The 26659-nt window shown below is 42.5% G+C and overlaps 1 protein-coding gene across 4 annotated transcripts in view; it reads right to left on the reverse strand.

Moving 5' to 3' along the window:
* The window catches only part of KLHL32 (kelch like family member 32), a 179751-nt gene extending 154403 nt beyond the window's left edge, over nt 1-25348 (reverse strand). For 3 of the 4 annotated variants that reach the window (XM_070418052.1, XM_070418055.1, XM_070418050.1), the window contains exon 1: nt 25000-25348. The gene's annotated coding sequence lies outside the window, so the exon portion shown is untranslated. Of the gene's footprint in view, nt 1-13305; nt 13403-24999 lie in introns of all 4 variants that reach the window. The other variant, XM_070418051.1, reaches the window with a different exon arrangement.
* Between the last annotated feature and the right edge of the window lie 1311 nt (nt 25349-26659).

A 26659-nucleotide genomic window follows, 5' to 3' on the forward strand; every position in this document is an offset into this window, starting at 1 on the left:
GCCCCAGAGAAGGTGACGTGATAATCCCATAAAGATGCCTATAAGACATTGCTCATTACATTCACTACCTGATCATCCTTTTCAATGAGAATCTTAAGAGAGATTTCTTTCTGGTTCTAGTATAAAGAAAGGAATTGTATTGATGATCCTGAACAATTGGTTTTGTTTTATTCATAAATGCTTCATATCAAGTGACTAATCAAGCTTTGCATTTTACAATGACTGTCAAAAACAATTAGAATGAAACATGTTCCCACTCTGTGAATATCTAGAACCTAAGAGTAGGCATTTTTCTATTATTGTTCATGGCTCATTTTATGGCCATTTCTTTTTCCTTTGTCAGCCACTTCTCATTTAAGTTAAACTTTATTTTTTTTAAAATAAATAAAATATGAAATAATCTGGAGGAATAGGAAAGGGAAAGAAAGGAAGACATAAGAATGATTATCTCATTATACTTTCAGGTCTGTGGGAGCAGGTTGGAATCTACTTCTGAGCTAAAAGCCTAGAAAGGGCAAAAAGGTAAGATGAAAATCACAAATTCAGAAGTTGCCTGCCACTACCATGCCCTCCCCCATACTCAAATCTATCCACTGATCAATATTATAAAAGAATTCTCCAGGACCCTATTCCTCACTGCCTATTTCTCACAAAATAAAACAGGTACAATAATTGGAATTCTTGGAATAATTGGAATTATTGTACCTGTTTTACTTTTTGAGGAATAGACAGTGAAATGACATATTCTTGACTTAATAATCAACAAATACTTGGTGCATGCTCACCCATTACAGCAATTCTTCTAGGTTCTTGGGATATATTGGTGAGCAGAAAATACTAAATATGCCTACCCCTTTGAGCTTACCTTCTATATAAGAAGACACAAACAATTAACAGGGCAAATAATTAAATTTTGTAGTGTGCCAGGAGGAGCTAAGTGCTATATTAAGTTCAGCAAGATAAATGAGATCTGGGTGAAGGATTCATGTAAGTAATAATAATTGTTTTACCCGGAACTGAAAATAGATACTATCCTATATAGTAAAAGGCTAATATGCAAACCAACCGAACTGCGGAACAACTGGTCGTTATGACGCGCACTGACCACCAGGGGGCAGATGCTCAACGCAGGAGCTGCCCCCTGGTGGTCAGTGCACTCCCAAAGGGGGAGCACCACTCAGCCAGAAGCCCTGAGCCAGGCTCATGGCTGGCGAGTGCAGCGGCAGCGGTGGGAGCCTCTCCCACCTCTGTGGCAGTGCTAAGGATGTCTGACAGTCGGACATTCCCTGAGGGCATGAATTTCATGCACCGGGCCTCTAGTTCTATATAACTATGAATGATTAGATTGGTTAGAATGGTAACCAACAAAGTTTTAAAAATATTTTTTGTCTTAATTAAATTCACATTTTAAATGTCTGAAAGTTTACTAATTCTATTGATATTCTTTGGTAAAGTGAGTATCTATATATATAAAAGACTAAGTGACCAGCAGACTGGCCGGTAGTTATGACGTGCACTGACCACCAAGGGACAGACACTCAACGCTGGAGCTGCCAAGCAACAGCAACTTTGCAGAGTGCCCTCTCCCACTCTGGGACCCCTCAGGGGATGTCAAAGAGTTGGTTTTGGACTGATCCCTACAGGCCAGGCCAAGGAGCCCTACCTGCCTGAGGGAACCCGCTCACTCTGCAGACACCCTTCGAGCTGCGGCGCCGCCCCAGGTACAGCTGGCTAGGGAGGGTCCGTGGGAGGTTTGCTCCAGAGTGGTCTGGCCCATCTCACCCAGGCTCGCCCCGCTGGCCACCTTCTAATTAATTTACTTTCAATGTGCATGAATCCGTGCACATGGCCTCTAGATTTTTTATAAATCAAAATCTGTTATACCCTATCATTTGTGTAAACTCTTACTTTCCAGCCACTTCAATAAAAACTGGGACCTGAGAAACTGTTCTAAAACATTCCTTTTCTGCCCTTGAACCCATAATCATAACTGTAGTAACTCTAACTACCTGGAAAGACAAGCTCATCAGTTCCAGGATTTGTCTCCTGGGCTCTCAAAAGCATGTCTCTCTGCCCCTGCATTCTTACTTGTCACTCAATGCAGCTATGCTCACTGCTGGATCTACTGAAATGTGTAGCAAAGGGGAACAGATTCATGACAAAATCACTTCACTGGCAGTGAAGCCTGGGACACCCCCAGATGCCACAAAGCCAATTCTCTAAAGGAGTCACTGCCCCAAAGTACCCTTTTACAGTGACCAAAATTCTAAGCACCAGCACTGTCCCATTCACAAAGGCTGCCGTGCACTCAAGATGCCAGCGGGGCTTCAGTCACACAAAGCCTTCTTTATCTTTCTTGCTCTTTGTAAAGAATCCCCCTCTTTCTAGAACTTGGGCTTTGAGTGTAGGTGGACTTGGGAGAGGGGACAGGCTGGGTGGAAGACATTGTGTTGTACTTGGAATTAAGCTTTAGCTCTGACACAGACCCCCTGGGCTAAAACTAACCTTGTAAGCTTTCCTCCCTCTCCAAGGTCTATGATCTCCAGAAGAGCATACCCCACAAGTTCTTCAGACATGCCCCAATCTTAGGAAACATGCTGGGATTTCTGACCTAAGGGAGTTGGATATGGGCTTCCAATGCTTTGGAAGGAAAGCATAGGTACGGGTTATGTGGCATCCTGGTGAACACTGGAAAGTGTTGGAGTTAGCCCAGCTACACCCTGCCCACAACTAGCACAAAAAGCTGGCACAGCAATGTGCTGGGATGAGGGGGTGACAATTAAAAACAGCAACAAATAAAAAAATGCAGTACGGGAAGTTACCTCAAATTTATCAAGGAAATGTTTGCTTTTCAAATAAAAATAAAAATATTTAGCGTGGTTCATAATATGATCTACAATTTCAGTACAGAAATATTGGAACTATCCAATAAAGGGCAGAGGTCATAGCCTATATGTGGAAAAGTTATCCAAGGGGTGTTGTCTCCTTAGAATTAAAAATTTAAGAGCAAAGATGAGCATTATTCCAATGAAGAAAACTGTCTATTAAATTTTTCTTTCCTGTGACTATTTACTCTTCTGATGAAGAGTAGATCCAGAAGATCCCACCAAAGAAAATATCTTACATTTTTGGGAAAATATAAGAAATGTAGCAAGAGTATATTATAGAGTTTCCTACCACCTTGCAGGTTTGGAATGTGTTATGAAATCATGAACAAATCTTATGTGCTAAGCCAACCTCACAACGTATTGTTTGTGTAACTTGGGCAAATCACTCAGCCTTTCTCAGTCAACATTTACTTCCCCATCAGATGAGGGTAAAAACTACCTCTGCAGTACTTTTGGTGAGGCTAAATGGAATAAGTTTGAAAATACTTTCTAAACTATGAGGTGCTATATGGCAAATGGGGCATTTCTCTCCTAATAACCTGAGAACACTAAGAAAACTGATTTGTTCTACCAAAAGAGCATTCCTCCAAATCCTTTTTACATAATTCTACTTTACAAAGAAGTTTAAAAAGACAGCTAGTTAAAATTGAGGACATTTATTATCTCTACAGAGCATTTTTAGCCAGAATATCTGAATAAAACAAGAATGAAGACATTTTACTATTGCCTGGGCGACTCTTGATCATGCCCTTTATTCTGACTCCTTGATCTATGCTTGCCTCTTAGGTAATATTTTCAATTATTTAAGTTCTACTTAATATTGTTGGTGTTGGCATGATAAGTAATTACTGTCTTAATAATCACAGGCATCTGATTCCAGCTGCTCCCATCTTTGATATAACCACGAGCAACAGCCTGGAGGACAGGAACTGACAGGGAAAGAATACAGCTGGGGGTCAAATGAATGCTGGTGTTACACTAGCTTTCAGGGAGCTACAAAAGCCAGAGACACATGCTGAAAAGGGAGACCACAGATTGAGAATGAAGGGATGTCCTGAGAGTTGTATACAAAATAAAATATTTTCCGAACATGAGAATGGCTTTTGAATCTAGATCTGAAGAACTGGCTAAATAAATCATACCTTCAACAACCTTCTTTTTGGGTAATTATAAAAAGAATGCATTTGCATACTCATTTCTCTGACAGATATGCCTTTTCCCTTCCCCAGATGGCTGGGGTGAGTAAGTGTCTGTGCATATGGCAAGGGAAAAACAGCAGGAAGCTCAAAGTACTTAACTGTAAAAAGAAGCAAAGGCTTATGAAACAAGTACTGTGTAAGACAGCACAGGGGCCATGAATCCAAGGAGGCCCAATCCAATGAAGGCAAGGCTTTGGGAGACCTGCATGACAGTCCAGCTCTGCCAGTTACCCCGTCTAACCCAGGTCACTTCTCTGGGTGTCTGTCTGCTTTCTCAGGCAGAAAGTAGGTGATCCAACTAAATCACTAGAGTTTTTGTAAAGTTCTTTGCAGCCTACGTGAAATCCAGCATTGGGAGGCAGCACAAACAGGTAAGCAGGTGTCAGCCTGTGCACAGGTGAGAAATCTCCTTGGCAGAGTAATATAAAGGTTTTCTCCTCCTTTGAAATAGAAGTAAAAATCATAAGACTGTATGGATCCCGTGTGAACAACTCCAAGAGACCCAGCCCTTTAAGAACTGTTTCTGAAGGAATATGGAATCCAAATTTCTAATCTAAATTTAAACCCAATCTAAAAAGATTAATGGACCCATCACAGTCCCCACCCCAGGATGAGGGAATGAGAATGTATGAGTGTGCATGCGTAAGTGTGTATATGTGTGTGCATATGTGTGTATGTGTGGCTAGGGGTGTGTGCATTATGTATAGTAGAGAGAGGCCCGTGAGCAATCCATTTCATGTCTCTCTTCTCCCTTTGGCCTATTGTCTCTTCTAAATCTCTGGCACTGGTGCTTAATTTCTAACCACAGCATGCAGACAAGGGAGAGGTGAAGCAAGGTGCCTACATATTACTCAGGCTAGCTCAGAAGCCATTCTGCATTGGTGAGTGATTCTCTGCCGAATGGGGACAACAAGGAATGATGGAGGTGGACAGGGAGGTGGTGGCATCAGAATCACCTGGGACAAGGTTCCCCCCCCCCCACTCTTTCCCTCCCTCCTTGAGATACTAATATGATGTTGATCTTAATACACACACGCACACACACACACACATGCACACAGCTGCAGCAAGTCACTGCTACTATTTGCTGAGGTGGAATAAAAGATTGCAGATCTCAATATTAATGCAGCACTAACACTTTAAGACATAGTTTCTACCATTTCTATGCTTTCTAATTACGGAGAGACATGAGATGACCCAGAACAGAGGGCAACACTACATAGCTATGTAGCAAACTGAGTGGTAGAGTAGATAAAGACTTCTAAGAGAAGGGAAAATATTACATGGTAGGGCTAATCAGGAGTTTTCACGGAGGGAGAGGGCACTGAGCTCAATGCTGGTGCATAGATTTTGGACCGAGAGAGAAGTGAAGAAGCGAGCCAGGGGATCAGGCATGAGCTGGAAAAAGTGAGGAGGACAGCATCTATGCCAATAGTGCCAGGTTGGGCTGACCAGGATAGGTGGGGCTAGCTGACCTCAGGCTGCATGGCTCAGTGGTTGAGCATCGACCTATGAACCAGGCGGTCACGGTTCGATTCCCAGTCAGGGCACATGCCCAGGTTGTGGGCTCAACCCCAAGTAGGGGGCATGCAGGAGGCAGCCCATTGATGTTCTTTCTCATCATTGATGTTTGTATCTCTTTCACCCTCTCCCATCCTCTCTGAAATCAATAAAAATCTAAAAAATAAAATCAGTGTTTCTCAGAGCTGTAGCTTCATTTGATGAAAATGTACCTAAGTCATTCAGAAAACTAATTTAAGGAATTAAAGCAAATTAAGTATGGCTAATTCTTAATGGGGATACCAACAGGCTCCTCCCTCCCCCTCAAGGTACTGACTTTTTGGCTCCTTCGGTTAAGTTTAGTTTGTTATTGGAACATGTGCATTATATAAGATATACCTTGAAAAGCATTTTCAGAGAAATCTATTTTTTGAAATTTCAACCTGGTAAGCAAGTCTTTGAAAAAGACTTGAAAAATTTGTTTGCAAAAGTACAAAGGAAGACATGACACCTAAGAAAGACTAATGAGCTATCGGGGGCACTCTAAATCCTAAGGTGTTAAGTATCTTCCATTTCCACAGGCTTCTTACCCTGAGGTAAGCTCAATTTCTGATTGTGCATTTCATGTTTCTACTTGTGATTGTGCATTCCACCTCATCTATTAAGCTTTCCCTTCTTTAAATTCCAACAATGTATGCCTGTGTTAGGGATGCTTACATTAGGCCCAGATGACAGTTATAGATATCTTACAGTTATATCTTCCCTCTGCTGTTCTGTGAGTGTATTCAGGACAGGAGCAACTCTCGCCTAGCTGAATAAATGAGAGTAGGTAAAGTCTTACTGCAAACTCTGGTATGGAAGAAATTAAAAGCTCATCTCCCTGTTTTCTCTAACCCTATTCTACCAGCTGGAAGTCCTGCCTTCTTGAGGTTGCTCAAGGAGGGTTATGGCACTGTTCTGGAATTAACATGGCAAAGTGATGAGGGCTGGGTTGCCGAGTGCCTCTGGTCTCCAGGTCACCCACGCATACCTTAGCTTGACACTCATTAAGTCCACTTGTCATTTTCAGTGCTTGTCCTGGATATTGGCTGCATTCAACATCGATACATGGTCTCTCATTCCTGAATCATAAGATTTCCTTGGCTTCTGTGACTCCATCTACCCTGGTTTTCCTCCTCCCTCGTTGGTCACATCTTTTTTTACTCCTTGGTGCTCCTCCCTCTCTATCTAATCATTAAGTGCTCCTTGAGATTCAGTTTAATGATCTACTCTATCCCTAGGCAACTCCAACCCCAATAAAAAATTGTATCACAGAGTCATAGATAGAGAGCAGGCTCACAGCTCTAGGGAGGAGAGTGTGATGGAGGGATTGAGCAAAAAGGGAAAAAATAGAAAGAACTCATGGACAGGGACAACAGTGTGGTTGGCAACTGTGGGGAGAGGGGGTTGGGGAGGGTAGAAGAGGGTATAGGGGGATAAATGGTGATGGAAATATATATATATATTTATATATATATATATTTATATATATATATATATATATATATATATATTTGAAAAATTGTATCATAGGCCCAGTCTTCTATGATATCCAAACATACAATAACCTCCTATTTGACATCTTCATTTAAACATTGTAAAGACAGTTCAAATTTAATATTGCCATCACCACACTGGTAATTGCCTTCACCCATCCCACCCCATCCCCAAACTCTTCCAGAATTCTGTTCTTTGTGAAAAGTACCAACATATACACAGCTGCATAGAGTGTCACCACCAAGCAGTTATATAGATTAGTACCACCACCCCTGCAAATGGCACCTTCATCCACACAGCTGTATGGAATGGCACCACCACCCACACAGATGTGGGAGTCTCTGGGTGTCTCTTTCCCTCACCCTCAGTATCCAATCCATCATCAAGAGCTGAAAAATTTACCTCTTAAACCTCCCTTAAACAGTCTTCTCTCTTTCTTTCTCCCCACTTCTCTAAGCCAAGCTGCTAGCTTCATCTCTGACCTGAACCAGAGCAATGGACTCAGTGCCTTACTATACTGATGAGTACTCTCTTCCAACCAGAAGCCACTGTCAGCCTTCCAGGTCCTGTCACTCTCTGATTAAAATCCTTCCTCAATGGCTCCCCACTGCTCTTAGGAAAAAGACCAGTATCTTTATAGGCCCAGGTGTGGTCTTGCCCCACTCACCCTCCAGCATCCTCCCCTACATTCTCCCTGGCTCTCTGCACCCCTGTGAGGTGACAGCTAGACCTTGCTGTCACCTCACAGCAGTGCACACGATTTTTCCCTTTACTTGAGGCATTTTTTGTCCTCTGGCCTTCACCTCATTAACTTGTCACATCCTTCAGACCCCAACCCCACTTTCTCAGGGAAGACTGCATGCCACTCTACCCTCTTTCCCACAGCAGGTCAAAACCTGTTTTTACACTTTCATAAGATCACAAACCTCTTCATCTTAGCATTTATTTCTATTGTCATTTACCCTTACTTGTGAGATCATTTGACAAATGCCTGTCACTTCTGCTAGAGTGTCAGCTCTAAGACGACAAAGATCTGGTCTGTTTCCTTCACCACTGGCTCATCAGCACCTGGCCCAGTGCCTGACCTGACATTTAACGGACGTCCAGTAACTGTGTGACAAATAAGCATTCTTTACAGAACAGAATAATTGTCACGACAAAACTGGCGATGCTTTTTAAGCAAAAACACCCCTGACGGCATATTTAAGAAGCAATAACAACACAGAATACTTCATGGCTTTCATCCTGAAGTGAGAGCAAGCAGGGAGGTCACACAAGCAGACCAGCTGTGGTGCCTGACTCACAGCTGTTCATTAGCACTAGGGGCTGAGTACTGGAAAACACAGGTGCTGGTCAGAATGGCACTGTCTACATTCTTCTTACCAGCACCTCCAGGGGAGATGATAATGGGAAGAAAGGCTTGCTCTCCCCCAGGGATAGGGGAACGACCATTATTTCCCAGGGCTCTCCTGCTACTGCCTAATAATCTCAACAGCAGATAGCAAAAATTTACTGAGTGCCTACTTTGGGTGGGACAAGGACACTTTACGTACATTATTGGACTTGACCCACATGATTATACTGCTAAGTGAGCATAATTGTTCCCAGAGCACAAATGAGGATACTTAGGTTCAAAGAGATAAATAACTTTCCGGAGACCAAACAACTAGTAAATGAAAGAACTGGGACTCAGCCTTAGGGCTGTCTGTCTTCAAAGCCATTTCCACTTGTGCAGACACCGCTGTTGTTGGTGCACAAAGAAAGAGAGGCAGCTACCAGCAGCCAGAGCCCACTGGTGATGGGGGAGGTGAGTGGCTGGTGCACAGTGGAGTCCAGAGGCAGCTTTAACATCACTGGCCATCAGGGTGGACCTGAGGATCCAGAAGCAGTAAACGGCATGGGGAACGCTGGGTGTGGCATCTGTAGCACACGCCAAGCACAGGAGAGGCTGATTCCCGGAAGAAAGACCTCCACTGGGGGTCCCAGCCCAGCCCAGGACCTCAGGAGGGAACAACAGTGAACCCAACAGAGCTGAGGTCTGGTCCCGATGCTGGAGGGCCTTGGCCAGACATGTGTTGTTCTGTTTCCACTATGGAATTATTCCCATAGCTCTCCTTCAGACACTGGTGGCCAGAGACACCCTTGATAACAAGCAAACAAAAATCCTTGGCATAAAGCAAATCTGGAAATGTGTTGTGTTGAGGACACCCAATTTGGGAAAATATAATACAGGTAAATTATTGGATTTCTTTACATAGCCAACTCCTGGAGGCTTTAAGGGTTTTGTTTTTGTTTTCACAAATGGCATCCTGCTTGACAAAGAGGCTTGGGAGTCAGACATACCTAACACTAGACGTTGTATGGAAATCAGTATCTCCTAAACTCATATTTACAGAGCCTGGGAAAGGGAGATGGTTAGCACTGGGCAGAATGAGAAGGCAAGTGGAAAAGTGCTTTTTGAGAATAATTAACCCATATGGGTCTTAAAGAAACCACTGGCAGTTTTTAGACAGGAGAGTGAAATTATGGAAATCAAGTTTCTAACAATATTACTCTGACAGCAGTTCACAGGAAGAGACGGGAGAAAAAAAGCAAGTGGCTCAGACACTAGCAAATAATCTGCAGTGCTGAACAACTGAGTCAGAAGAGCAGCCAGGAGATGGGAAGCGGGGAGGAGCACATGGAAGATTTTGGGAGGGAGAAACTGAGAGGCCCTGATGGCTGAATACTGGGAAAACACTCGTTATCTGCAAATAAGCTCAGATGCCTATGAAATATGAACTGTTTTAATTGTATGCAAATACACAGCTCCTTTAACCACATTTGCTGAGCATGTTAAACACTGGTGGTACAAAGTCAGAGAAGGCCAATATTCAAATGTCTAGAAAAGGCAAGTTTATTGGTACAGAGGCAGATCAGAGGCTACGACAGAGTGGCAGTGGGGAATAACTGAAATTGGGCACAAGTAAATTTTGGAGGATGAAAAAAATATTCTAAAAGTGGATTGTGGTGATGGCTGTGAAGCTCTATATACATTTATTTGCTAAAAATTACTGAAACTGTACTTCAGTACAGTGAGTTATGTTTATGGTATATCAGTATCCCCCAGTAAAAAGTGCTAAGAGCTGTGTAAAACAGTAATACCGGGTAGGGTGAACTGAGAGGGGAGGGGTGGTAGGTGGCTGTTTTAAATAAGGTAATCACAGTGGGCCTCAGTGAGAAGGTGGCATGTAAGCAAAGTCCTGAAGGAGGTGAGGGACAGGCAAGAGGGGGAGCATCCAGGCCCAGGGAACCAGGAGCTGTGGGCACAGCTCTAAGCAGAAAAGAAAGCCAGTGAGACCAGGGTAAGAGGGGACGAGGAACGGGTAGAGGTGAGGACAGGGGATGAGAGAGGATGGATGGTGCCAGAGTATTGATTTGGGATGGAAGCTACTGCAGTTTTGAGCAAAAGAGTCAGGTGACTTAACTCAGGTTTTAAAAGGATCACTCTGGCTGCTGTATTGAGAAGAACCCATGAGAGGCAAAAGAGACCGGGGATCCCTGGCATTAATTTAAACAAGAGATGATGCTGACGGGGACCATGGTGGCAGCAAGAGGTGGGGAGAAGGGTCAGGTTCTGAGGATACTTGGAAAGTACACAATTTCCTGACTGCTGGATATGAGCTGTGCGAGAAAAGAAACCAGGATGACTCCAAGGTTTGGGGCCTGAGCAACTAAAGATAGAAGCTCTGGACAAGGCAGGTTTGGAGAAGGAAAACTTGAACAGGATGTATCAGGGACCTGCTACTCAGCTATATTATATATGCCCAAATCCCTGCACAAAATTTTAGTAACTTTCTTTTAACAATCAACTTCACTATAAGGTAGGTTTCCTTCCAATACATTCATTAGAAATGAATTGACCCTGAAGGTATAGAAATGTTTATTTAAAATCCTGATTCCTGGCCTTCTTTTATCTTTGGGACTACTCAACAGCTGATAGTCTTATAACTTCTTAAGGATCCTTCTATGACATTAGACTTAACATGATTGGAAAGGTCCTGCTCCTGGTCCAAGTTAACCAATGAAAAGTACAGTGATGCCAAATGGCAGTCACTCATCCCCACTGATTCTCCTTAAAGGGCCAGCTGAGCTAGGAACAGATCCAATCAATGGATGTTGGGATACATTAATGAAATCCACCTCCTATAAAAATATCAATGTCAGAGAAAATGTCAGAGTGTGAAGCATTTCAAAGAAGTGCCAAAATACACCCAGCCAGTGTGGCTCAGCAATTGAGCATCGACCCAGGAACCAAGAGGTCACGGGTTTAAATCCCTATCTGGGCATATGCCTGGGTTGTGGGCTCAATCCCCAGTAGGGGGCATGCAGGAGGTAGCCAACCAATGATGTTTCTCTATCATCAATGTTTCTATCCCTCTTCCTTTCTCTCTCTCTAAAGAAACTCAATAAAGTCTGGCTTGACCTATGAACCAGAAGGTCACGGGATTGATTCCAGGTCAGAACACATGCCGAGGCTGCAAGCTCTATCCCCACTGTGGGGCATGCAGGACGTGGCTGATCAATGATTCTCTCTCATCATTGATGTTTCTACTTCTCTCTCCCTCTCCTTTCCTCTCTGAAATCAATAAAAATATATTTTAAAAAAAGAAAATCAATAAAAACTTATTTGAAAAAAAGAAATGCCAAAATTCAGGGTCAATCTCTCTTATGAATCATTATTCCTTAGGAGAAAGCTACTATACAGCAATGAAGGTAGGAAAGGTTAAATTTCTACCTGGAGATTTAAATAACACCTACTCTCATTTGCCAATGTAAAAATACAGATTTTTTTCTTCCACTTCTAAATTTACATGTGTGAGTTGGGTTCTCTATTTGTTCTGCACCCTGGGCCACCGGACTTCTCTATGTGGTCATTATCATTAATACACCAGTTAGAAATACATATTAAACTCAGCAGCTGTGCCCAAGGCCATTACTTCCTATAATATGGCACAGATGGCCAAAAAGATGATTTTGGCAGACTGGCCCAGTGCTAACCACCTAATTGAGGCTCCAGCCTCAAAACCAACTGATCCAATTTTATAGTTATCTTCATCCCTCCTCTCTTTTTCTCTATGTCTTTATTTGTCTCTCTCCTGTCCCTGACATAAAAGGAAGGAGAGTACACCCTAACTCGAATTTAACAAAGTTCTAAACACAGCATTTCACCTGATTTTCTAGGGAGGAAAAGGTAACTCAATAAAACAATTCCAGTTCTGAAACAGTTATTCTTTAAAACAAAAGACTTTTTCTTTAACTCAAAAGTATTCCTAAGTATTGAAATAAAAAAAGGCTCTGGAACAGCGAATCTTTCCTTCAAGAAATCAAGCTGGTTTGTACCTGACACATTATCAGAGGAACCATCACAAGAGTCATAATGATTAAGTTATCAGGGATAAATAAATATAAGTAGGGTATCTGCTCTCTCACACACATACCTCAAAATGACTTATCTTAACATTATAATTAGGCAACATCCTCACCATGCATAACTCTGATTATTTTCATACACATCTAAAATTCATTTATAATTTCACAAGGAGTCGAATAGGCAAGAGTTATTTTTCTCCTTATCTATATATTGGTGTTTAAGATTTGTATATCTCTTCAAAATGCCTGGTATTCAAGTGTTTTGATGCTTTAAGATCATGACAGTTAAGAAGATCATTGCCAGCTGGTGTGCCTCAATGGTTGAGTGTCGACCCATGAACCAAGGGGTCACCGGTTCCATTCCTGGTCAGGGCACATGTGTGGGTTGTGGGCTCCATGCCCAATAGAGGGGTGTGCAGGAGGCAGCCAATTGACGATGTTTCTCTCTCATCGATGTTTCTGTCTCTCCCTCTCCCTTTCTCTCTAAAAATCAATAAAAACATATTTAAAATAAATAAAATAAACATCCTTTACTACGAAAAAAAAGGTTATAAAATATTCCCCTCAGACACACACACACACGCAGTCACACTCTGTTTTAGCCAATCTCTAAGGACAGAATTTTAAATTTAAAAGTATATTAAAAACCTGCAAAGCACATTCTGAACCCTCCCCAAAATAAAGACAAATTACAACTAAAACCCCATCTTCTCTGCTCCCAAAATCCTGCCACAAAGATCTATAGTATTCTGCAGCAATTCACTACTGACCTGTTAATCAATGACTCATAACATTTCATCCACAGTAGAAATAGCATTCTCCAGTTGGCTTACATAATGCCATATAGTCACCATCAATGCTCTAAATCTAAAAAAGGAATAAAATAAAAAGCATCTGATTTTATCTTAGGCAAAAAATGCACATTATTTAATCAATCTACTTTGATGAAGACATTTATAAAGAAGCTATCACAATCCACCTGATCGTTTTACAAAAATTTGAGTGGAAAATCCTAACGTCTGTCTCAGCAGTGACGATGTTAATCGCACATCACAGCTTCTATCCACACAGGGTGCCTGGTTAGTACAGAATCGCCTACAATGTTCAAATATCCACGGAGTATCCAGAGAGCTGTGTGAGCTCAGAACTGAATTGACTTGTTATTTTTTGTTAAATGTAAATGACAAGAAAGCTGAGGCCTAGTTCCAGGTGGCACAGCTGAACTTGGGAGGTAGGAATAAGAAGCAAGAGTGTGAGCAGGTCACTGCACTCTGACCCACAGCTCCCAAATTAGACCTATCATCAGAAACCCTTTGGGAAGGTTTTTTAGTGCACAGTGGCTTGGCACCAATGCAGATTCCAACATAATAATTATAGAGGCTTTGGGAATCTGTATTTTAAAAACAACTCCAGGGCATTCTAAGGGTCAGCCTGGTTGCGAACAGCTGGGCTGGACTTCTTTGTAGAAGAGTGATAATACCTGATTTCCAAAGCAAGGTTGCAGACTGGCCAATCAAAAGCAGTAACAGAATACTTTTAATATAAACAGAGCACTTTAAAAGTATGTCTTATTTTGTTCTCATGATTCTTAATGTAATCCCAATAGAGAAGGAGACTTAAGCACAGAGTTCTGAAATCAAGCCGCCACCACCGTGTCCAGGGGCAGAGCTGGAAACCCAAGAAAGAAATCGGAATCTGAGTGCTCTTGCTTTCCCAATCCACCTCACTGTGTCCATCCCATCTCACTTCACCCCACAGAATACTACCAATGAGAGTTCTGCTGTGACCCAAGCAACCACAGGTGGAGCAGCCTTAAGAAAAGGCCTTTTCAACTCTGGCACTGATCTTAGGAAGCTGGGAGCTGGCCAGGGAGAAGTGGCTGGCTCCTGTGAGATAATCCTCTTTCCTGGCTGGGATACTATTGAGTGTTGTGCTACCACATAGAAAAACCCTTTCCTGAAACTCTCAGTATGTTCCCATCCGAGGTCAACCACGAGACTCCCAATAAGAAAAAGAGAGGCACCTGATCTTAAAAAAGTTCTTCAGTCAGGGAGACCTGGGTTTCCTAAATAACTTGGTCAACAGTTGGCCCAACCCTTAAGCAGGCTCACTTAACGTTGACATGCAAGAAGTCCTCTTACACCCTTGCCTCTGTCTCCTCATCAAAGAAATAAACAGTATACCAATAGCTGCTGATTGAAGCATTGCAAGTTTGCACATGAGCAAAGAATGATGCCCACAAAATTTGGAAGCAGTAACAAGATAGGATTTTCCAAGAAGAGGTCAATATACAGGAAGTGGAAAAATCCCAAGAATACTGTGACCAAAAAGAAAAATGTAGTAATTAACACACATATGTAGAGGGTCTTGGAATTTCATGCCCCATTAGGTTCTGGAGTAAAGAATGTCCTAATTTTAAAAGACAATGTGTAGGGCTGATGCTACTACATAGTTAAACCATGTAACTAACTCCTGTCCCTAGTCTATGCTCACCAAACACTCGGCCACAAGGAGAGAATATGCTCACCAAAGAATTGCAGCCACATCTTCAAACCCGTTGACATACATCGAATATATTAGTACTCCATTTTATAGCAATTAATAAAATACCACGACAATAAATTAACTGCAGGCTTCTATATTGATAGAACAACATAAAATGCAGAAATAAAAACTTAACTTTGTGAAAGATTACAAGGTCAGAGAAGGGAAGCTTATCATAAACCCTACAGATGACACTGAGATTCACAAATTAGAATTTCAGTAAAAAGGCAAGTGAAATGCTGTGTAGAAAGGCCTTAAGGCTGTGCATGAGTTTCTCAAATGACATTTGATCAATTAGGAAGACCTTTAAGAAATGATAAATTGCTTTGTGACCCGAAGCTAAAGAAGATAAGCTGTGCCTAAATTAAATCAGATTGTAGGTAACTAATGTTTTCACAGAAGAAAAAAATAAAACTTCCATTCCATATTTCTTTAGGCCTTGAATTCTCAAAACACCAATCAGCCATATCAACTCAAGGTCATCAGTCTGGGAGAGACTAGTGAATCTTCACAGTGAAAGGTTATTGGATTTTATCTACACTACACTACTGCCTATCACAAAAGCAGCATTTTTAAAAACATCTCCTTTCAGGAAGCAAGTCAAAGAGAAATAAAATCAAAATAAATCTCTTCTATTTAGGTACTTACCTCGATTATGAACCTAAATTTTTTAAACAATAACCATAGCTGTCACTTAAGAAGTGGTTGAAAATATGCTCATATTTAAAGTGGGCATGTGATTTTGTAACTTTGCTGGCCTGCAAATTGGATGTGGACACAAGATCTGGCATTGATGTCATTTGGCTACCATAGTTTTCATCTGAGTATGCACACCTCACTATAATTAATATCCAATACATACTAAATCTTTTAAAAAAATTTTACTATATTCTCTTCTGGATTCATAGAGAGTAAAGGATATTCTGACTTTGACAAAGGATCACAAATTTAGCATTATCAATTCCCTAAGCCGTTCTTATTTTAGGTATCTAAACTAATGTTACTCATTAACTATTAAAACGAGTGTATCTGAATTATTAAATTGCAACACATTTAAAGAAACACAGAAATAGATATATACATATATCCATGCATGCATGCATACATACGTAGACATAAATACCTACACACCACAGCACATTTAGCACACAAGAAGTTGTATTTTCTGGAAGGATGTGCTTTATAATTTATGTGATGAATTACATAAAAACAGAACTTAGCTCGGTATATGGGTTCCTAAAATTTACTGCTCAGACTACATTCCTGTAACCATTCCTTGTTATCACTACTACAAAAGTCACCAGCCTGGTGGTTTGCTAACAGTACCCACTGCTGTCTGGATTACCCCAAGCCCCGGAGCTTGGAGGGTGGCCTTGAAAAAAGTCAAAACACTGTAATCTCATCTGCATTCCTTGGTCATCAGAGAACCGAACGGTATCAAAAAAGCAGCAAAATTACTCTGCCACTTGTGAAGGTAAGGAGTTGCTTAGCAGGAGTGCAGGGGAGGACAGACAGTGGTACAGAGAAAAAATTCGATTTAACTAAGAACGTATTCCCCTTGGGAAGGTTTTAATCCTGTCTGACTTAAAAGTGAACTTGAGTTTTTCTGTTGAGCATGGTGGGCTTTTGACCTTTTCATGAAATCATAATTCAGCATAAAGGGAAGCCCCTAATTGTCTAGAAAGATGTAGACAACTAGAACTTGACCTCACATAAATGCTAGGAGGTCTGTAACTGCTTGGTGCTGCTCTTATCAATCCACAGGGGACACAAGGGGCACCTCTGGGCTTTATACAGCTGGGGGCCCCTGAAAAGACCCTATAATAGAGCCCCAGTGAGCAGCCTAGACAGGAAGAAGTTGGCCCTCCCTCCTTTTCCCTGTGACCAGGCTGGGGTTACAGGAGCTGCCAATATGAGGGAGGAGTGGCTTGTCAGAGAGGTGACACCAATAACCCCAATCCATGCATGCCTCTCCCCAGGAGAGTCCACTCAAGCAGCCCACTGCTCACTCAAGCTCTAATGCAGGAAGAGGGGAACTGCTCCCCTCTAAGGCTGACGGACCAGATTAAGACATTTTATATGGTGCCCAAATTTTAAGTGACTTCTACCCTCATTTTGAGGAAGGTCAAGAGAGGAGGGGAGAGACAAAGGGAAGGAACTGATAAATACTGAGATTTTACTATGCACCAGACATTGTCCTAGATGTTTTTTCTATGTATATCTTATTTCATCTCCGTATAGCCCTATAATCTAGGTAATAGAGTTCCCATTTTACAGATGAGGAAAATGAGACCTAGAGAGGATATGTAACTAGACTGGTAATAACAGAGCCAAAAAGTGTCAAATTTAGTATTTAAATCTGGCTCCCAAGGCTCATGTTCTTAGTGAATAACTAAGACTCACAAATAACAAGGCTTCTAAGTAATGATTTTAAATGAGGTACCAGAACCTATGTCATTAAAAAAAAAATGGCAAAATGCCTTCTCCACTGAGCTTGGTGTCTGTTCCATTAGCATTGACAGTGTTCCCAATGAAACCGTCAGCCAGGATCAAACTACTTAATCCGTCAATATTCTATATGCCAAACCGGTGATACTGTGGGAGGGCGGAGAGAAGCCCTGCTTCAAACTGGAACTGGCTCATCTGGCATGAGAAGTAGAATATATTATGCCTCAAATAAACATGTAGGAGAAAGTCAAGAGTCTATGAAAACTGCCAAAGATTTTCCTTCTTCATTTAAAAACCATCTTATCAGGTTGGCAATTTCAATCTTGCAAAACTATTTTAGACAAATTTACAGCTTCCAGTGCTTTTGCCATATGCGGAACTAATCTGAATTCAAATAAAGTTTGCAAAACTGTTATTTCTTATACATAGTTCTTTTAAAAATCTCACCCAAATGTATAGTGCCACATGTCTAAATCAGTTGAATTCAATGCAGTAATGCAGTACACTGTGCACAGGAAACAATGCAAGGACAGAAGAAATGTGAAGAAAGTTGAATGCTTCCTCTGCCTCTTAAAGGGTAAAGATCTCAGCCAGAAGGGATGGGAATGAAGGAGCCAATGAGAAATGACAGAACCAGAGAAAAGGTGAACAAAACAAATTCCATCTGTTAATTTCCAATAGGAGGGAAAGTAAGATTGTAGGATAAATTCTCAAGTTCCACTCTCCAACCTGGAAGAAATTCTGAAATAATATGAACCTCTGACATAAGGACAAGAAAGGGGAATCAAGGCACTGCCTGACACGAGGCATAACCAGGTCTATCTCCACTGTCACCAGATAGCCCTGTGTAATAAGATGGGCTCCTTAGGTGTTTGTTTCTAATGATTTCCATTAGTTGCCCAATATATTTGTGAAGAGCAAATCATTATTGGTTTATGCAGTAGTACCCCTTTATCCACAGTGGATGTGTTCCAAGACCTCTAGTATATGCCTGAAGCCCCAAATAGGACCAAACCCTAAATACACTATGTTTTTTTTTTCATACACACCTATGATAAAGTTTAATTTCTAAATTAGGAACAGTAAGAGATTAACAACTAATAAAATCCTATATAGTAAAAGGGTAATATGCAAATTGACACTAACAACAGAACGACTGGGAATGACTGGTCACTATGACACACACTGACCACCAGGGGGCAGATGCTCAATGCAGGAGCTGCCCCCTGGTGGTCAGTGCACTCCCACAGGGGGAGCTCTGCTCAGCCACAAGCCAAGCTGATGGCTGCCAGCACAGCGGTGGTGGCAGGAGCCTCTTCTGCCTCCTCAGCAGAGCTAAGGATGTCCGACTGCAGCTTTGGCCTGCTCCCCGCTGGCAAGTGGACATCTCCCAAGGGCTCCCGGGCTGCCAGAGGGATGTCTGACTGCCAGCTTAGGCCCAATCCCCCGTGGAGTGGGCCTAAGACAGCAGGTGGACATCCCCTGAGGGGTCCCAGACTGCAAGAGGGCACAGGCCGGGCTGAAGGACCCCCCCCCCCCCCCGCGAGTGCACAAATTTTTGTGCACGGGGCCTCTAGTAGAACTATAAAAATATACTCTAGTAAAAGTTACGTGAATGTGATCTCTAAAATATCTTATTGCACTGTGCTCACTTTTTCACTTAAAGGAAGCACTTTATAGCTCCTCTTTGGCATATCCAAATTGCCAGCATCACTACTCTTGTGTTTGGGATCAATATTAAGTAAAGTAAGGATTACCTGAACACAAGCACTGGGATGCCTTGACAGTCAACCTGACAGCAGAGTCGGCTACTAAGTGACAAATATGTAGGTAACATATCCTGTCTGGATTAACTGAACAAAGGGATGATTCATGTCCCAGGTGGCATGGAGTGGTCAAGTGTGAGATTTCATCACACTACTCAGAATGGCGTGTCATATAAAATGCATGAATTATTTATTTATGGAATTTTCCATTTAATATTTTTGAACTGTAGTTGACTGTGAGTAACTGAAACCATGGAAAATGAAACCATGGATAATGGGGGACTACTGCATTGTGCTTGATGGGAATTAAAATCCCTCCAACTTTAAAGCAAATTCCTGTCATACCAAATGTCCTTAGTGCTAGACTCTAACTAGCTATGACATGCTTTCTACTTTATTTCATCCTGTTACCTTGTGCCCATCATCCTAACAGGTAGCCCTCCCAACCAGTTATCACAGAGGTAGTACTTGAATACAAGTCTAACTTCCATTTGCTCATCACATTTTTTTCATATTTCATTTCAGGTAACAAAACTGTTGACCCAATCAGGATCATGAGCAGAGTCCATTTACCTGTCACCAAAGACTTCAGTCTGGGTTTTAGTATAGATTTCAAATAGCTAACACACAGCTTACATTTCTCCTCACTTGTCCCACAGATATGAGACATCATCAACAGTGTATTCAATGTTAAAATCTCTGTGTGTAAGAGATTTTACTAATCTTTGAAAATTACTCACTAATCTTCAAGTCTATGATCCTACAAAAGAAAATGTTTACATTGATACATTTGTCCTTTTTCATCTAACTTCAAGAATCTCTTTCCCAATTTTTGAAAATCTAGATATTTGGCCACTCCAATTAAATTCATGTAAAATATAGATGTAGGCTTCCTTTGCACAGAAAAGTGATATCAAAAGAGGAAATTACATGCCAAATGTTGTATGTTAAGACACACCATAATAGTTCATGGGTATTTACAGTATATCAGACTTTGTATAGAGAATATAATCCTTGGTTCTTCCCTTGCTGTTTCTTTTCAGACTTTTAGAAGAATCCATACTGGACTCTCCAGATTTTCCTGTGTCCACAGTTCCCCGCTTAGTCTCCTTCACCAACTTGTCTTTTTCTACCTCTTCCCACACATTCCAGTTCCATCTTCTTGCTGCACTACATGTTGGAGACTGTATTTCTTCTCACAGTCTGGTCATCCCTTGAGCTCATCAGTATCAGACCTCTTGGTACATTATCCTCTCAACTCCCATTTCCAACTGATTGGCAGTGCTTCCCATCGTACCATAGCTAAAGGGATCATTTACTGGCATCAGATTCAGCCATCCAAGTCCAGCACTAATTCTCCTACACAGGACTTACCTGATCTCCACAATCAGAATATTTTTAAATTTTTTCCCTGTATTATGCTATATGAAATATTGTCTCTGTATCATTTAACACACAACTGTCTCCTGATCACAATTCTATACATGTCTATAACCTCATCAAGTAATCGGCAGAGAAGGATGGGTGTGAAGTGAGAGGAGCTGCTGAGGTCTAAAGTGTTCGTTCATTGATCCAGTTTAACTTCACAAAGTTTTGGGTTCTCCATCTGTGAAATGGAAATAAGATGCCCACTGATAGGGATGTTGTGAAGACGATATGGAGAAGGCAGCCTGCACGTCGAAGGGACTGGAAAATGGAAACTGCAGGAGCAGTGTGTGTGTGTTTGCTGTGAATCCTTAAAGGCAGACATGTGACCCCCAGAGCACTCAGCCAGGACTTCGTTATGTTATTGACTAACATATGTATAGCTCTTTACTAGGGGTGCAACACATTTCATAAACTGGAAACTGAAATGTTTTTATTTATTACTAGAGGCCCGGTGCATGGATTCGTGCACCGGTGGGGTCCCTCGGCCTAGCCTGTACCCTCTCACAATTTGAGACCCCTTGGGGGATGTCCGAGAACCGATTTCGGCCCAATCCCTGAAAGCAGGGGCAAGGGACCCCATCGGTGCATGAATCTATGCACAGGGACTCTAGTATGCATATAAGATCTTTGGTTAATCTTTTTCCGCCCTTCCCCCACTTCCCTCTGAGATTCATCAGTCTATTCCATGTCTCCATGCCTGTGGTTTCCGTTCCTGCATTGAGCATCTGCCCCCTGGTGGTCAGTGCACGCCACAGCTACTGGCTGGTCAGCTGGTCACTTAGGCTTTTATATGTATAGATTAAAGCAACCTTTAGAGCAGTGGTTCTCAACCTTCCTAATGCCTCGACCCTTTAATACAGTTCCTCATGTTGTGGTGACCCCCAACCATAAAGTTATTTTCGTTGCTACTTCATAACTGTAATTTTGCTATTGTTATGAATTATAATGTAAATATCTGATATGCAGGATGGTCTTAGGCGACCCCTAACTGGGAATCTAACTGTGACCTTCTGGTTCATAGGTCAACGTTCAACCACTGAGCCATGCTGGCCTGGCTTGGCTTTTTTTTCTAAATGACACCTCTTTGGGTCCACAAGAAACAACGTAAATAAAATAACACTCCCTTCTTGATTTTATTTATTTATTTATTGTTTACAGTATTACAGGTGTCACCCATTTCCTCCCATCCCCCCTCCACCCAACTCCGCCCCACCCCAAGCCTTCCCCACACTACTGTCTGTGTCCATGGAATATGTATATATGCATGTATGTTCTTTGGTTAACCTCTTCCCATCCCCTCCCTTCTTTCTGATTACTAGATATTCTTCGGAGAAATCTACTGACATCTCTACAGCTTTAGTAGGAATGTGAGAAAGAGGCAGCTTCTCAAAAGGTATTCAATGCACTGCAAGATTATTTAAGGAACAAACAGACTTTTCTCTGCCAGGGTCCTGGAATGAATGTTCCTTCGAGTTCCCATTTATGTTCTTGTTCCTTTGGAATTTTCAGTATTCTGTGGTGGCTTTAACTACCTAAAATCTTTTTTTTTTTTTTTAATATATTTTATTGATTTTTCACAGAGAGGAAGGTAGAGAGACAGAGAGTTAGAAACATCGATGAGAGAGAAACATCGATCAGCTGCCCCTGCACATCTCCTACTGGGGAGGTGCCCGCAACCCAGGTACATGCCCTTGACCGGAATCGAACCTGGGACCTTTCAGTCCGCAGGCCGACGCTCTATCCACTGAGCCAAACCGGATCCGGCACTACCTAAAATCTTAAGAGGAATTTTTCATTGAAAGATTCAGGAGATATATATATATTCAGAGAGGAAGGGAGAGGGAGAGAGAGATAGAAACATCAATGATGAGAGAATCATTGATTGGATGCCTCCTGCACGCTCCCTACTGGGGATGGAGCCCGAAACCCAGGCATGTATCCTTGGCTGGAATCGAACCCAGGACCCTTGGATCCACAGGCTGATGCTCTATCCACTGAGCCAAACAATCTAGGATACTCTTTTTTCTGACCAACTTTTTATTCCACCTATTCCTTCAATTGACATTTTCTATATTTTCTAGTCCTATGCCCAAAACAAAAATGAAGCCAGGAACATAAGATGTTTTAAACTATAAATGCTTTTGCTTCACCAGATGGAAAAATTCCCATTTTGGAGCACGTCATGCTCTTTTATATTCTCTGAAATATAATATAAAGGACCAAAGAAACCTCAAAAACACACTTGGATCTTTTTATTTAAGAAATGATGGAACATTTTTAGAGATTTTAACATTAAAATCAGAAAACTCTTAATCACTCTTATAATGATGGATGTATTTGTTAGAGAAAAATAGTATAGAAATGAATGAGACCTAGTAGTTATGGATTGATTGCAAACTAGCAGGCCACAGGCCACATGTGGCCTAGATATATTTATAATATGTTCCTTATCGTTTTTAAAAATAAGGACATATTACATAAAAACATCTGGAAACTTCAGTTTTCTGTGAAAAAGAATTTTTAGAACTGTGGCAACAATCAGCTACAGTAGGAGCTGCCCCATTTATAGTGGTTTTCTCTTTCCAGAAGCCAAAATCCTCATCTCCCTTCCTCCCATGTGTCTCCTACCAGGATGCTCCACTCCTTCATCTCACCTGTCAGAGTCTTGCACACACTGGAAATGCAGGTACAGGAAAGTTTTAAAGGCAAAGAGCCTAGATCTAAAAAAGAGCTTCCCCCTTCACTAGCTCTGTAACTTCAGCAAGCTGTGAGTTTTCAGGCCCATCAGCTTTAAAATGAAGATAATTCCTTGACCTCACAAGGTTGTTACAGGGATTAAAAAGGGAGTATACAGAAAGTACTTTGTAAACTGTAACGTAAAATGTTTGTCATCGTTATTCATTTCCCAGCCCCCTTTCAGTTGCATAAACCCCCTCTACCTACCTCAGTTATATTGGCTTCCTTGATTCTCACATTATTACATCCTGTATGACACAGTTTAAAGTCTAAATAAAAAGAATTTTATATATTTACTTACATCGTTTAACAAAAGATAGAAAAGATGAACAAATATTAAAGGAAAACAAAATGAATTGTTGAATGCCATGGATCTTTACTAGGTCATTTCTGTTTGTGACGAAGGTATGAAATTAGTGCAAAGTGTAATTACCAGATGGCTGACCCTTTCAAATGCTGTGTAATAAGTTCACCCACTAGGCACCCGAGGCCTCAAGGTAAAACCGACAGCCCAGTGATTAGGAGATCCTCTAAGATTAGAGCACTGGCCTGCTCCTTGGGTCTTACCCAGTGCTCCAGTAAAGGGCTCAATCCATCAGGGAAAACAACAACAGGGTCTAAAAAGCTTTCTCTGTGCATCCTTCCTATGTTTTAAAACGAGCTCCAAAAACTTAGAATCTGGAGTATGAAGACATGGCACACATTTTATATCTACATATGTCCAATAATCAATAAGAGACTGGAAAAATCTCAGAAATGGAAGAGGTGCAGAAAACTGCACTGAAATAATAATTCAGTGGATATAGAGATGTTAGCAAAGATGTGTGTTATGGATGCTCTCTCCTTACATTAGGAATTTCACATGTGTATTCCTGTTCTGGTCAATTTACAACAGAAGACCCTTGTACGATAAATTTATTTATCTTCTGCTTTCAAAGTTAAGATAATCACATCTGAATGAAATGCAAAATACAATAAGTAGAGAGGAAGAAAGGATTTTAACTGGGATCAGCTTTCTTTATAAGATCACCAAAATAAGAGTAATTTATGATTCAAGACACATCCGTTGAAAAATTCATCTGACGAATCTTCTTTAAAGCTTACCATATAGTGCAATTACCGCTTTTCTTAAAGTTGAATGAAAGCACTGCCTGAATACAGATTAACGAATGCCAAATTACCACATGGCCCTCAGTGTATATTTTTTATTTAAAAAAAAATCAAAATAAACAACAGCACCATTGAAGAAACCAGTTCTTTCAACAGATGTCCCAAGGCTGATGTTTCAGGAAGTCTCCTTGGCAACCAAGGAGCACAGTATACCTTGGGTTGGGGGGAGGGGAGAAAGGTGATGGCAACTCCAGGGTTGGTAGAAGAAGTAACAGGGAGTCGTACTTGCTCGAGCCAGAGGACGCTGCATGCCCCTGAAATTTAAGTCAACTCTGGCCTCACCCCCACTGGCGCACCGGCAGCTTCCCACCTCCTCCCTCCAGTCTGCAGGCACCAACCCCGAACCGGTTACAGGGAGAGAGACTGACTTACCCGATGGGGTGAGCGTTCTGCTGGGTTCTGTACCCGACGCGGCAGCGCAGGCACCGGGCTTTCCCCAAAGCACAATGGCCCTGCTTCGTCCCACGATGCTGAGGTTAAGAGAAATCGCAGGAGCTTCGCTCTGCCGGTTTGGAGATGCAGTTGTGAAGGAGCGAGCGGGCGCGGGTGCGTGCGTGAGCGTGTGTGTGTATGTGTGTGTGTGCGCGCGCGTGTGTCAATGAGTGAGTGTGCGTGTGTCTGCGTGTGTGCGCGCGCGTCCCTGCGCGCTCTGGGCTCTCCCGCGGGGAAACCGTGTTTCCCAGTAAAAGACACAGCAGCAGCCAGTACTGCAGGTGGCACGTCCGGCTCGCTGTGCCCCAGGCGGCGCATCGGCCACAGACGCGCCTCGGCGGAGCCCGGGGCGGGCTCAGACGGCCCAGCAGCTCCGCCCCCTCCCGCCTCCGGCGACCGAGCACACACGCTCGCCCCGCGCCCTCGGCCGCGAGCACGCGCACAGGCTCCCGCCTCCCCTGCCCCGGGAGCGCGCACGCCGCGCACCCCACCCCCACCCGGTGCCGAAGGCGAGCCTGGCGCGCGCCCGCTCTCCCCGGAAGTCCCCTTCCCCTGCGCACCCTGGCCCTCGGGCACCTGCGCTGCGGGACGCGGGGTCACAGGCAGCCTCAGCTGCGGCCCCTCCGGATACCCAGGAAACCAACCTGCTTGCTCCCCTCTCCCTTCCCCAGGGCTGGCACGCAACCTGCGGGAACAGACGCTATGAACCCAACTTGGTGTGTCTGGAAGCACTGGCCCTGTTTCCCTCTCCAGGACCCAACCAACTTGTCAAGTTCAAAATGCCCCTATTTCAACCGGCCGCGTTGCGGGAGCTACTGGTAAATAGTGGCCCTCCTTAGGATAGTAGACTTCATGGTACTGAAGAGACTGGCATCACAGTAACTTTAAGAAATGATGGGGATCACCAGGGATGGATGGCAGCCTTGAACCTGAGGAATGAGGAAGAGTGTGTGGTTACAGCCACTTCAGCATTAAAACTGCAAACACCAACCCCAGACACCACCATTAAATTCCAGGGCCTGGCCCATTCTTGTGCCACGTGTGGGTCTTTCATATTCCTGTGTAAAATATGCTCAGAAATACATACTTAGGCATAGAGGGTTGTTTTACTAGGTAAAAACCTACCATATTCCACTTTTGAAATGAAAACCTTGGTCCTACGTGGAGTTAAGCTACCAGCAGATACAACTCTAAATTTAAGAGTAAACTATTTGGTAGAAGTTCAGGGTTTAAACTACTGCAAAAAATGGAATTTCACAGAATGTTAAGTCCCATGTCTTGGAGGTTGGTGTTCTTCCACACTTGGGCTAGGAACAGTACCCTGATCTATTTTGAGATGACCATAACATTCTCATTAGTCTCAAATCAGTGGTTCAGCAATTTTTCCACTCTCAGACCTACAGGTTTTCTGAAGCTGTTTGCACCACACCTCACCCCTTGGGGCCTGGCTGGCTGGCTCCCAGGGCTTGATATTTGAACTTCTGGATTCTGGGGACCTACTTTATCTGGCAGTCCTGGACACCAAGATGGGAGCAGGGGGGGAAGAATGACAAACAACTGATGGCAAACATTAGGTGCAATGCAATTCTCTAGAATTTTT

Source organism: Myotis yumanensis, unplaced genomic scaffold (genome assembly GCF_028538775.1).
Source record: "Myotis yumanensis isolate MYYU_CA2020_CCGP unplaced genomic scaffold, mMyoYum1.0.hap1 SCAF_6, whole genome shotgun sequence".
Taxonomy (NCBI): Eukaryota; Metazoa; Chordata; class Mammalia; order Chiroptera; family Vespertilionidae; genus Myotis; species Myotis yumanensis.